This window comes from Papaver somniferum, chromosome 7 (assembly GCF_003573695.1).
Source record: "Papaver somniferum cultivar HN1 chromosome 7, ASM357369v1, whole genome shotgun sequence".
In the NCBI taxonomy this organism is placed as follows: Eukaryota; Viridiplantae; Streptophyta; class Magnoliopsida; order Ranunculales; family Papaveraceae; genus Papaver; species Papaver somniferum.
The window spans coordinates 112,858,476-112,871,619 of NC_039364.1; the positions used below are offsets into that span (position 1 = coordinate 112,858,476).

The 13,144-nt window shown below is 37.0% G+C and overlaps 1 long non-coding RNA gene across 1 annotated transcript; it reads right to left on the reverse strand.

Moving 5' to 3' along the window:
* Positions 1-10,482: 10,482 nt before the first annotated feature.
* On the reverse strand, positions 10,483-13,027 carry LOC113292905. Its single transcript, XR_003331942.1, has 3 exons — positions 12,886-13,027; positions 11,824-12,527; positions 10,483-11,608 (listed from the first exon to the last, which is right to left on the reverse strand). It is a non-coding gene; the product is annotated as an uncharacterized LOC113292905 (long non-coding RNA).
* Between the last annotated feature and the right edge of the window lie 117 nt (positions 13,028-13,144).

A 13,144-nucleotide genomic window follows, 5' to 3' on the forward strand; every position in this document is an offset into this window, starting at 1 on the left:
TGTAATAAAATAAGGGATCATAAGGTGTGGGACAGGCCATGTCTAGGGCATGGCCGTCCGGCTAGTAGGCCCGGTCCCGTGACATCTTTCCTACTTTTAATTATTTTTCATCGTGTGAAGGAAATATGGAGAAACTGAGAGTTTTGCTCAAACGAGGGAGTTTGCTCAAATGAAGAAGTTTTCATGAGATTAGGAAAAATAATAAAAATAAGGTAAAATAAAAGGAAGAGGCATGTGACCGGCCACGACGGCATGACCGGCCGGCCAGTGGGCCCGGTCCCCCTGGGGGCCTATTTATTATTTTATTAATATTATTTTTCTTCCATATTTTGCATAGGTTTCCTCGTTTGTCCATATTTTTGAGTGCTCGTTCGTGCACTCAGGTGTTCGTTCGTGCATTATTGCTAAGTATACTCACACCATTTTCTCGGGGCTTACTCGGTGGTGGCCCAGTTGCCCGATCAGTGAATATTTATTACTAATTCATGGAATTCAGCTGAGAATCAGCCGTGAAACAGAGTAATAAAATAAAATGATTATCTATTACTAATCCATGGAATCCAGCTGAGAATCAACCATGACACGGAGTAACGAGATAGAATGATTATCTATTATTAATCCATGGAATCCAGCTGGGGATCAGCCATGGAACTGAATAATGAGATAAATAACTTATTTTCTAGGAATTCAGTTGATGAATGACACGCTATAATTAATCTATGAATTGCTCTATACTAGCATGTGATATGTCTAGGAGCGGGTTTATTCGAGAATCTAGGTATGAGATAATGGAAGCATCATACTCGTTCTGAATCTTGGAGGCGTATAGTCAGGGAACAACAAATAGTGTGACGTCCTGAAGACATTAGCGCTCTATACTAGCATGCAATATGTCTAGGAGTCGTCCAATTGTTAAGAGATTCTATACACGTTCTCTCTACATAGTCAGGGAACAACAAACAGTGTGACGTCCTGAAGACGTTAACACTATATACTAGCATGCAATATGTTTAGGAGCCGTCCAATCATTTTGATTCTACGTAGAGGTGATGATGAAATGTGCAAAGTGTCGAAAGCTCAGTTGAGAGGCTTTTCGAGGAAAATATTTGCTTGCTCAGTCAGAGATCGTGAAATGGTTCTCGGATCATAAAATATGATATGAGTTTCACATACATTCCTGAAGTTGGATCAGGAACATGCAGTATCATAATTTTACAATTTTAGTCTTTGTCGAAAATCCACCATCAATACCTAAACTTTTAATACTAAGATACTGCTGAAAATGAACTTTAATGATCTAAGGGTCGTATCTTTTCGAACCCTACCCTTTAGATATTGGAACTCAGATGAACAAAAACCTCATTGATCTAAGGGTCATCTCTTTGTCAGGGTTGTTATTTAGGAAACTGACATCGTCCCAAATGGTGTTCCACAGTTAACCACTGTCCAAAAAACGGGATGTTATCAAGGCCTTACAACACACATCATCCAAGCGGATGAGGGTCCAGATTAAATGCCATAATTATTTAGGGAAACCAATTTATCATCCCAAACAGTGAGACCCAGGTAAGGCCTGACAAATCTCGCATTTTAGACGGTTATTCCACTTGGTCTGCTGATTATGGCATTGTAGATGGTACGAACTTCCAAGCATAAAACATCCGTCGATAATTGATGCCAATTGCATTCAAAAGGGGAACAACCATCTCTACGTATCATTAGGTAATATGAATTACCCCCAAACGAAAATAACCATCTCCATGTATCACTAAGTGAAATGAACATGCAATAAGAAATTAGGTCTTTATTTCTGGTTTAATAATATGGACTCCCTTGAAGAGTTGCAATCATCTCACACCATACTGAGCTAGATGATATGAACCGCCTCGTTGAGGCGATATCCATCTCTAGAAAGATGGTATGAATTGTCATTGTGAGCAGGAACCATCTCTTAGTGTGAGTGACACACCAACTTTAAGATGCCACATCTAAAATAATTTTATTCAAGCGGTGCTTCAGGAACTATTCCAAAATATCTGGTTGAAGGCTTATTAAAGGTTGAAGTAGTGGACTTTCCAAGAAAGTCCTTTAGAAAAGAAGTTTAATTGTTTTCAACTTAGAAGAATTTTTTGATGCTCAGACGTGTTGAACCCCAAAGAGGTTTCCAACGTACCCCCAAAGGATCAAGTGCGATCATATCCTCATGAAAATTTTACCGCACATCACCAATACAATACCTAATAGCAATTCGATGAACATACAATGAGATAGTGATATATGAATGGGGTTGCATAGAATTTCTGGTTTACGGAATAAAATCCAATTCATCCAAACTTTGCGATAGTAATCTTAAAAATTTATAAACTAGTCGACTTACTCGTGTTAGAACAACATATCCAAATATCATGAAAGTTTAACGGTTCATTACACAAATTATAGGTTTGACTCATTTCCATCATAAAGAATTCATCTAGGATTCTCATATACATTGGGGTACCTACAATGCTCAGATCCTTATAAAATTTTACAGCAAGTTAACTTCATGGTAACAAACATCATACTAAAATTCCAGCTTCATACAATTTGTGAGTAATCATAAATACCACGGTAAGAGAATTTTTCAGGATTTTGCTTTTGATGACGCAACCTCAATAAGTATATTGTTTTTGGTTCCTAATTATATCCATTCTTATTTAAGCTTGTATCATAACTTTATGACTTAACGAAGTACTACATACTAAAATTTTATACCATTCCCATGGCTTCATATTAAAATATAGAAAAGTAAAAACCTCTACTTTAGGGTTTACAAAGGTTTCGCGATTGGGGATATAAAAAACAATTGGAGATATAGGAAAGGACAAAAAAGGATCCAAATATCAAATTAGGGTCATCCCTTATCTAACTATTTTATTAATTCCTAATCTACCCCTCACTAATCAGGTTTAATGATTAATAATAATTAGTAAAATCTTAAGATTTTTGATAAATGATTAATGTGTGTTATTATTTGTGTTTGGTGAGTGAGGTGAGAGTAGAAGGAGGGAAAGAAAATTTGAGAGGGAATTGTGAAAATGGAGGATGATTGTGAAGAGAGAATTACTGCGGCTGAATCTTTAGCTCAACTACAATAAGGAGCATATCTTGAATCTTCATCCAATGACAACAACTTACAATTGCAAGTTTTTGTGGCACCAACACCTTTAGAACATGAATTTTATGAGCATAAAGTGTTTCGTGAAGAACCAACCCAAGAGAGTAAACTAGCTCAACATATAAGCACTCCCAATACTCAGGTAAAGCTGCGAATAGGTTGAAAAATTGATTTTTTTCTTTGAATCCACCATGCTGCTGCTGTAACCACTCGGTACCGGCATGGTCAAAGTATGAATACCATGTCGGAACCACAAATAACGGCATAGTATTCATACTACGACCATGCCGGAACCTTGATACCCCCCATTTTGAAACTAAAAGCGGCATAGTTTGCAACTAAAAAACTATGCCGGTACAGAAGTTACTTTTTACCTACCATGGAATATTCTATCGAATGTGCTACCGACATGGTTAAATTCTAAGGTTACCATGCCGGTACTGCATGAAAACCATACAAGAAGCAGTGTCTTCCGAAGCTAAATACCGGCATGTAAAATTAATTAACTACCACGCCGGAACTGTGTACCGGCGTGGAACCATAGATAACGCGAATGCCAGAACTGTGTACCGTCGTTGTTCAATTTTAACGTTACCATACCGATGCCTACAAAAAAAACATACAGGAAGGAGTGTTTTCCAAAGCTAAATACCGGCATGGTATATTAAGTATGGGCCATGCCGGAACCTCCTACCGGCGTGATAACTTAGATTACGAGCATTTCAGAGCCAGTATTTCCAGCATTTCTTTCAAATATATTGTGAATGCCAGAAGCGTCTCAAAATTGGTCTTCAGTTTCGGTGCAGTTCGACTATGTCGGGACTGTGATCGAGCATGCCGGGACTGCATATCGGCATAGTATTAAATTTTTCTTTTCTAGAACTAATTTATTTTCTTTTCGTTCGATCCTTAGGTTGTGACATATATTGATCCAACAAATGCAAAAACGTTCGGTCGGGATACGTTGGAATACTATAAAATGCCTCCGGTATGTTACCAAAGATTTCTTTTCACCTGGTATCTTGAATATTACCAATGATTGCTTGTAATGAACCTTATAACGTATCCCTTTGGGTGGAACAACGCCCCATGGTAAAATGCAACGCTACCAAACCTCAAAAGTTGGTGGTTCCTCTAGCCTCCCTGTAAGGGTCGAACACAACATCTTTGGTACTCATCGCGTCCAGAGCCAATCTCATATTGATCAGTCGACCATTGTTACCGGGCTTCAGAATATTGTTGAACTCGTATCTCTTGGCTCTAGGCTCCTCGGGATCTTCAATGTGTGTGATCTTCAAGAAGGGGCAGTCCTTGAACAATGTTGGGAAGTGTTCATAAGCCCACACATATACCAATGTGGAATGATACATATAAGAATCAGTAAATTTTGTTTCTAAGTTCATGATAAGGGTACATGTGAACATAAGTTTAAAAACAAAATTACCTGCAGTAGAGTGAAATTCCCGACAAATTGGTTTGTTTTAGCCTTAGAGGCCCTTCTCGTCTCCGTCATCAAATGTGCCATTACCACGGTGCCCCAAGAATAGTTATAGACATCTTCCAACAGATCCAAGTACTGAAGGTAGTTTGCACTAACCCTGATTCCACTAGTGTCAGGGAATACCTTAGTACCCAAGATGTATAACAGGTACGCAACGGCTGTATAACGAATTTGTGCAAGGTCCCATCCATCCTCCAAACTTATTTCCTTTGTTTTTTCAAACTTCTTCTTAAGCAGCGTCAGATTGAATGTCTTTGTCCTACTAGCCTTAGATACATAGAAGCTCTCCACAGAAGTTTTGTAGTCCCAACCAAACAGCTTGTTAGTCAGAGCGTGCAACTTCGACCATTCTAGGTCCGAAGACTTATCTCCTTCTGCAATTGATTTGTCGATAACATTCAAGCCTAGAATGTTCTGAGCATCTTCAGAGATGAAGGTCATCTCCCCAAAAGGGAAGTGCATGGTATCAGTTTCACCATGATACCTTTCGACGAAGCAATTGACAGTCACAGAATCAGGCTTCACATAATTTACAACCAAAGCATATATACCAGAATCCCTTATTATTGTTTGGACCTCTTCACATTCCTAAGACAAATTCCAACCATCCGCGGCTTGGTTTCGGCAAACACGCACAACCTTCTTATGATCCTACAATTAGGAGACAATACAATTAAGAGATTTTACATAAATAGACAACAATACATATGCACAAGATAAAAAATGTTTACATAGGTTTGATAGATAGTACGAGCCCACAAGTCCTTGTATCCAAATAACATTTTCGAATCCGGAGCTTCACCCCAAATTCTACCACGAGCAAGGTCAGGTATCATGTCATCCTTATGAGGAAGGTGCGAACCTTTAACTTTGACTTTGACTATGACTTTGGCCTTGCCTTGCGTCGGTTGTTGACTTGGATCACCAACTTCACTTTGGCTTGCTAATTGACTTGATGAACCTCATCATCTTCCTCCTAACTTTCCTCTTCATCATGCTCATCGTCTTCAACTGTTCCAGTAGGTTCACGGATTACGAGTCGACTACGGTCACCACCACTCTCCCAAATTATCCCTCTTGTATCAGCCCCCAAACACTTTTTGCGGCCGTTGTCTTTCCCTCGAGGAGGCAGAGACTGAGGAGTATCAAGACCGTCCTTCCTTCTACTCTTAATGACAACATCTTTAGTTTTTCCTTTGTTAACTTCCTTGGCTTTTTTCCTATATCAAAAGACACACGAAATGAATACAAGACAACACAATTTCATTCTTAATACCGGCATAGAATCACTAAAACAAAACAACGCCGGGACCAGAAACGGCATGGTCATCAAGCAAATACCGCATACCGGAACACAGTTCTGGCAGTGTACAATAAATATCGACAATGCCGGTAGTATTTTAGATTCTTCCTGGATACAAAATGAACACTACCGGCACACACCTAATAATTCACTACATGCCGTAACCATGTACCGACGCAGAATGCTGACTCAAACCAATGCCGGCAATTCCTAAAATGTTCCTGGATACCAAAACTGCACTACCGGCATCGCCCGTTCTTTACAAAGGTGCACAAAATTTTCAAGCGAAAATGGATCGTGAAACGAATTACTATAACAAAATCAACATTATGGCAATATGTTATGATCAGAAGATACCCACCCAATTCATCAAATATCTATATTAAAGAAAAATAATCCAATTTTAATCCTTAGTTTGAAGATTTCACATAATTCATATACATAAATCAACAATTAATGGTGCTCATTAAGAATATATTAAATTATTCAATTAACTTAAGCATAAGATTCATAGTGAACCAAAAAAAATTCATCATAACACTTATTTCATTGTAAATCCCTACTTCATTGCATCCACATCCAAAAGAGCTCGACAACAATGTTAATATCATGATCTCAAGCTCTAACATGTAGTTAAGTCGAGAAAACAATTGTTAGAGTTGGAATGAAAATTAAATATCTAGGAAAAAATGAAAGAAGAATAAAAATCTTCTCCCTCACTAAAAAACTATTTGGTTAATAAATTAACCATGTTATCCCTGTCATTTTCATATTAATTGACATGTGTATAATGACGTGGAGGGTTGTATAACACTTACGTTTTAGTTTGAAGTGGTCACAATGTCAAGGACATTCAAACATTGGATTTTGTTTAACGAAATGCAAACTTTTGCTAATTAATTTGATTAAACCCGAGAAAAATTTGGGTTATTAAAGCCATTATGACGTATATGCAATTACACCTCGTTTGGTTGGAAGAATTGGAATCCTAAGAATTCAATTATGAGAAAATCTAATACTTGGAATTGAATTCAAATCCAAAAAATTAGCATTTGGCTAAGGTAATTTAATTACTTTTATTTTTATCCTGAAATCTAATTCCCTTTGCACTATTACACCAATGCAATAGAAATCTATTATTTTCGAGGGAATTGAATTTTTAGGAATCAAAATTCTAAATTACATGGAGTTTGTTAGAGCACTGCTCAGTCGAACTCGCAAGCGTTGCTATCTCAAGCTTGTTTGTCAAGTTTAGTCGCCAAAACTATAAGTCTCGGATTAGGATAGAAAGTGTAATTGAGCATTAGGCTTCACGGCGTTAATTGATTGAAGACGAAGAACTACTAAGGAGAGCTTGTGGAACTTCATCAACAAAAGGTATGTGGAGACTTGAACTCATCTATCACTCAAAAGTCTATCTACTCTATCTCCAATTTGAGACAAAAGTCGTATAGCTATATAGACTTCGATTATACACATTTGATATTTCGAGCTGAGTTTAACTCGCTTACATATTTCTCGAAATATGTTTTGGTAAGCTTTCGCGTTAACCAAGTTCATCTTATATTCTTAACGAAAGTCAAGAGATGATCATGTGAAAATCGCCTTGTAACATCTTACATCATTTGTGTGAGACAACCATTTGATGTAGACTCGGAATGTTTCGTATTGGCCATTCGATCACTTGAAAATTGCTTTGAAGCTAATAGTTTGTGTGAGACAGCTATTGTCGTCTTCTAAGAATGTTTCAATGATTTAAATGAGAGTTTATAACACTTAACCATAATTGGATTATGAGCACAATATGCGTACTTGCATATGTATTGATTCAAGACCGGAATGTAGTATGCATACCCGTATGCGTACTGGCGAGGTCAGGTAAAGTTCGGGATCTAGAGTATGCGTACATGTACGGGTACTGGCGAAGTCAATTGAAGTCCAGGTACTATAATATGTGTACCTGTACGCGTACTGGATTCAATTGAAGCTTGGAAGTGTACGACAGTATGCGTACCCGTTTGCATACTGGCGAACACAGTCCAAGTCCGGCTACTTAAGTATGCGTACCCGTTGGCATACTTGAGTAGGTTATGTTCTAAAATCGGTTTGTTCATGAACTAATACATTTATATAATAAGGAATGCAATTTTTTGCAAACCGTGGCTATAATGTTCATGAATTGATTCGAGTGAATCAAAATCGATTTTGCTCCAATTGTGTCTTGTATACTTCTATGAGAATATAAACAATTGAACAACTCTATAACTAGTTTCGTTTGAGTCATTTGAACTAGTTATGGTTAAGATGAATAAGGTTCATATGAAAGTGTTCATATGGATAACTTCGGTTAACTATTGTTGAGTCAACAAAAGTGTACACATTTAGGTACGGTTACTCATATCTACTTTTCATTTGTGTGTAACAAGCTAAGTTCGATCTAACGGTTGAAAGATATTAGCTTGAGTCTAATCAGGTTTTCATCTAACGGTGAATATTGAATGCTTTGTTACCAAGGTAACATTGATTGCAAACCCTGATTTGAAGACTATATAAGGGAGAACTCTAACAACTGGGAAACCTAATCCCCACACCTCCTGTGTGATACTAGTTCGATTAGAGTCGATTCTCCTTTAACCTTAGGTTTTCCCAAAACCTTGTAGGTTAACGACTTGAAGACTTCATTGGGATTGTGAAGCCAAACCCAACTATTTTCTCTGTAGTTGCGTGTTTTGATCTTGCTGTTTTCTATCGTGATTGAGTACTATCTTCTCTAAGATTTCCTCGAGATTTAATATCCGATAGGCAAAATAAAAAGTAGTCACAAACATCTTCATCTCATCGTTTGTGATTCCAAAATATCTTGTTTCGCTACCATACGATTAAGATTATTGTGAGGTATTTGATATTTCTAGGATGTTCTTTGGGAATATAAGTCTTATATATTAATTGGTTCCTGTTCACCTTGATTTATCAAAAGACAGAATAAAACTCATAGGTATACCTGTGGGAGACAGATTTATCTATTCAATAGACTTTTCTGTGTGAGACAGATTGGTTTATCAAGTCTTCGACTTTGGGTCGTAGCAACTCTTAGTTGTGGGTGAGATCAGCTAAGGGAATCAAGTGCGCAGAATCCTGCGTGGTTCTAGAGGCATAAGGAATGCGACTGTACCTTGATCAGTGTGAGATTGGTTAGGGCTCAACTACATTCCAGTCCGAAGTTAACTTGGAGTAGGCTAGTGTCTGTAGCGGCTTAATACAATGTGGTGTTCAAATCTGGACTAGGTCCCAGAGTTTTTCTACATTTGTGGTTTCCTCGTTAACAAAACTTATGGTGTCTGTGTTATTTCTTTTCCGCGTTATATTTTCTATATAATTGAAACACCACAGGTTGTGCGTAAGTTCAATTAATTGTGAATCCAACCTTTGGTTGTTGATTGAACACTTGGATATTGGTTTTTGATACCGTCCAAGTTGTTTCTTATAATAATCAGGCTCCCGGATTTCTATCTGTTTGATTTGCTGATTACATTAAGAAACAGAGATATAACTCTTAGATATATTTCTTGATTGAGCTCGCTTTATTAGTTGGTGCTCTCAGAGTTATATTGGAGTTTATCCATACAGATTGCTAAGTGAAATATTGGGTGTGGTTGTTAGACCCTCGCTTTTTCAGAGTTGATTTGTGTTGTTTGGCTCAAGGAATTAGTCACACTCTTCTAAAAATTGGATTACCAAGAATTCAATGTATTATGAAAGTAAGGTAGTCAATTGAGATTTCAATGACTTCCAGAGAGTTTCCAAATCTACTGTTAGTCCATAGAGAATTTTGGAGAGTCTCCTAATGTCTCTCGTTACTGGTTAGAGACTTTTTTTAAGTCATTTAAATTATCTAGAACTCCATGTTATCTCCAACACCCTTGTTATTCGAAGGAGAATTAAAAGTCATTGATTTGTAATTTTTAGAAATTTGGGAGACTTTTTTTTAATGAAAATAGGAACGGTAAAAATCTCTTCTCAAGAGGTGATATTTTGGGAGACTTGAAAATTTAGGAAATATTTGTTTTGAGAATATGACCATTTTTTTTTAGCCGAAGACCAAGGGACGAGCCATTTGTGCAGTAATACAACCAACCTCATCTGAATATATTGGACATCTCCTCTCTCTTCTTCTTTTCCCTCATGTATACCGACCGAGCTTTCTCTTTGCCACTTCAAATGATATCTCCTCAGATGAGACAACGAAAACATGCTAACCAGTGATGAGATCACAATGTGGGGTGACGGAATACTTAAGCATAGGACAACACTGAGATTTATTATGACAACGAACAAATATTTTACTAGGTATTCATGGTACTTTTATTAACATTATAACATGCATAATAAAATAATCGGTAGATGTTTTAAATTTTTAATTAGGTATTATACATTTTTCTGTCTCTATATATCACAAAGACTTTTTACAAATCTTGTTTTTTTGTCTCTACAAGTCATGAAGACTCTCTAAAATACTCTCGGAGAATGACTGGAAATCTATTCGGAGTCGCTCAAAAAAGAAATCCACGAAAATCTATAAAAATCTGATTTGCCTGTCCCTAGTGACAAAAAAAACAAAAACTAAGTGTAATTTCATGTCACACAGTGCTCTAATATTTATTTTTCTGTGAAAGGGTAACGCAATATATTATTCTACAAGTAATTAACTTATAACAAACCACATGGAAAAGATTAGCTCCAGTGACAACTTTCTACGGAATCTGTTTGAGCATTATCCAAAAGAACTTCCTCTCCAGAAGTGCGCCCCCGCTACAATGTGGATGGGCCGCATAGTGAGAGTATGCGGCCCCTCATCTCTTCTTGACACGTCCGGGCATTAAGTAGAAATCAATTATCGGTTGCATCCTGAAAGACTTGCGGTGGTAAGCCAGTAGTTGATGGGAAGAAATCGGGTCTGAATCTGAGATTTAAATTCAAAGAGTCCGAATCTGTTTTTGAAATATACTGAAAACCTTCCGAATATACATCTTCGCTGCCTCTCTTTCAAAACGCAAGAGAGAAATATATACAGGTTTAGAATGCTTACTTTGGTAATCAGCTTGTAACTCTTTCTCCCTCCAGTCCATCACCGCTTTCTTATATTGCAATATAAAATCATTAATGCATAGGGTGCGATTTACATAACCCTTGACAAAACTGTTCAAACTTTCACTCCTTTTGAGTTGTTGTCATGCCAGCGCAAAAATGTTCTCTTCCGTACACAGGAGCCCATTTTTCTCGTAAGGCATACAGTTTTATCAACCAATCATTATCAGTAAGAGAATATTTTGTGAGCACCGATGTCCACATGGATTCAAATTCTTCTTCAGTTTCAGCACTATAAAGACACTCAGCGAAATCCTTTGTAAAGTCTTCATTGGCTGCATAAACATGAGGCAGATGCTTTGCCGCATTCTGAAAAATATGCCATAAGCATAAACGATGGTGTGTGTCTGGCATTACCTCTTTTACAGCATTGCCAATCGCTTGTGCCTGGTCGGTAAATATGGTCTTTGGATGCTTTCCCGACATTGCACTTAAAAATGATTGAAAAGCCCACACAAATGATTCAGCAGATTCATCGACAAGTAAGGCCATCCCGAATTCACACCTACAAATGGAGCACAAGGCATATCATACTTATTAGTACGAAATGTGGTGTCGAAACAAACGACATCACCGAAAAACCCATAATCTATCTTTGATCTAGCATCTGCCCAAAATAGATTACAAGCTCTATTATCAGCGCGACTTGTACTTGATAAGAAAATGCTGGGTTCTCTTTTTTCATAGCTTTAAAGTAGTTCAGAGCAACTTGAGCATCACCTTCTTTGTATATCTCTCGACGCCTTTTCTGGAAATATTTTTTACAATCTGTTAATGTAAAATTCAGATTCTGTGGACCATCATGTTCCTTGCTTAAAATTGCAAATGCTTTACTTGGCCCACAACCTCGGGAATGAAGTGATTCTATATGCCGAGCTTGCTGAGGTAATATCTTTTTTTAAGACCTTAACAGATGTGCTTCTTCTGCAAGCACTAGTTCATGGTTGTGCTCTTCAACAAATTTTGTTACAACAAGCACACCACCTTTTGCAATGACATGTATAAGAGCCAAACATCCCGTCAGCAACACCGAACGTTCTTTTTGTGGTGTACCTCTTGTATGTCTCTGTTCGAAGCCTTCTTTTGAATAATGAATTACTCTTTTTCTAATTTCACCATCACTTGACCGTTTAGAATGGCCCCTACGGATGCTAAATCCCGTTATTCTAGCATAATAATTGTAGAAATGGTACAATTCGTCCTGCGACTCAAAAACCATCCCTACTTTTGGGATATAATCAGTTGTCATATCATTTGATGTCTCCACCAAATCTCCATTTCCATCCAATATATATTCATCAATTTTTTCAGTATCACAATGAGGTACACAGTCTAAACCAATATCAAGCATTGTCTCATCTAAACTGACATTAATATCCAACAATGGGGTATTATCTCTTTCCTCCATAGAACCCCTTAATAGTCTGCAATGAAACACATAACTAAGTGAATATCAAGCAATCAAAATTGCGACAACATATTATAATCGCCATAAGTTGACAGCAATCAACCGAAATTGGAACTTGTGGAACCAAATTACATAAAAATCACAAATTTCTAATATACACATTCAAATTTCAATTTCTCAAAGAAAAAAAAATAGAATCTTTAGGTAACGGCAAATTAAAATTTCAATCTAAGTTACCCATTTTGGTCTCTTTCATGATTACTTGGTTAATCAAATTAAAACTTGATAAGAAATTCTTTTCCAATTTTTTTTTTTTTTTGAAGAAATCAGAAAAAATTTTTGATCAATCCTAAGTTTAACAAAGAATGACTTACTTCGCGCTTACTTCGATAGTTCTTCTTCAGCTTCTTTAACTTTGTTACAGTTGATCAATCATAATTTTCATCTCTTCAGTTTATGTTACAGACGCGGATTTGCCAAGGTTGGGGAAGGCTTGTAAACTTTCTTTGAGAGTTTTGGAAAACCAAAAGGTATATATCACGTAAAAAAAGAGAAGAAACTTCGTGTTCTAGGTAGTTATGATAAGCAGTTGGCTTTTTACTTTAAGAAAACTGCAAAAGGGAATCTCGTTGA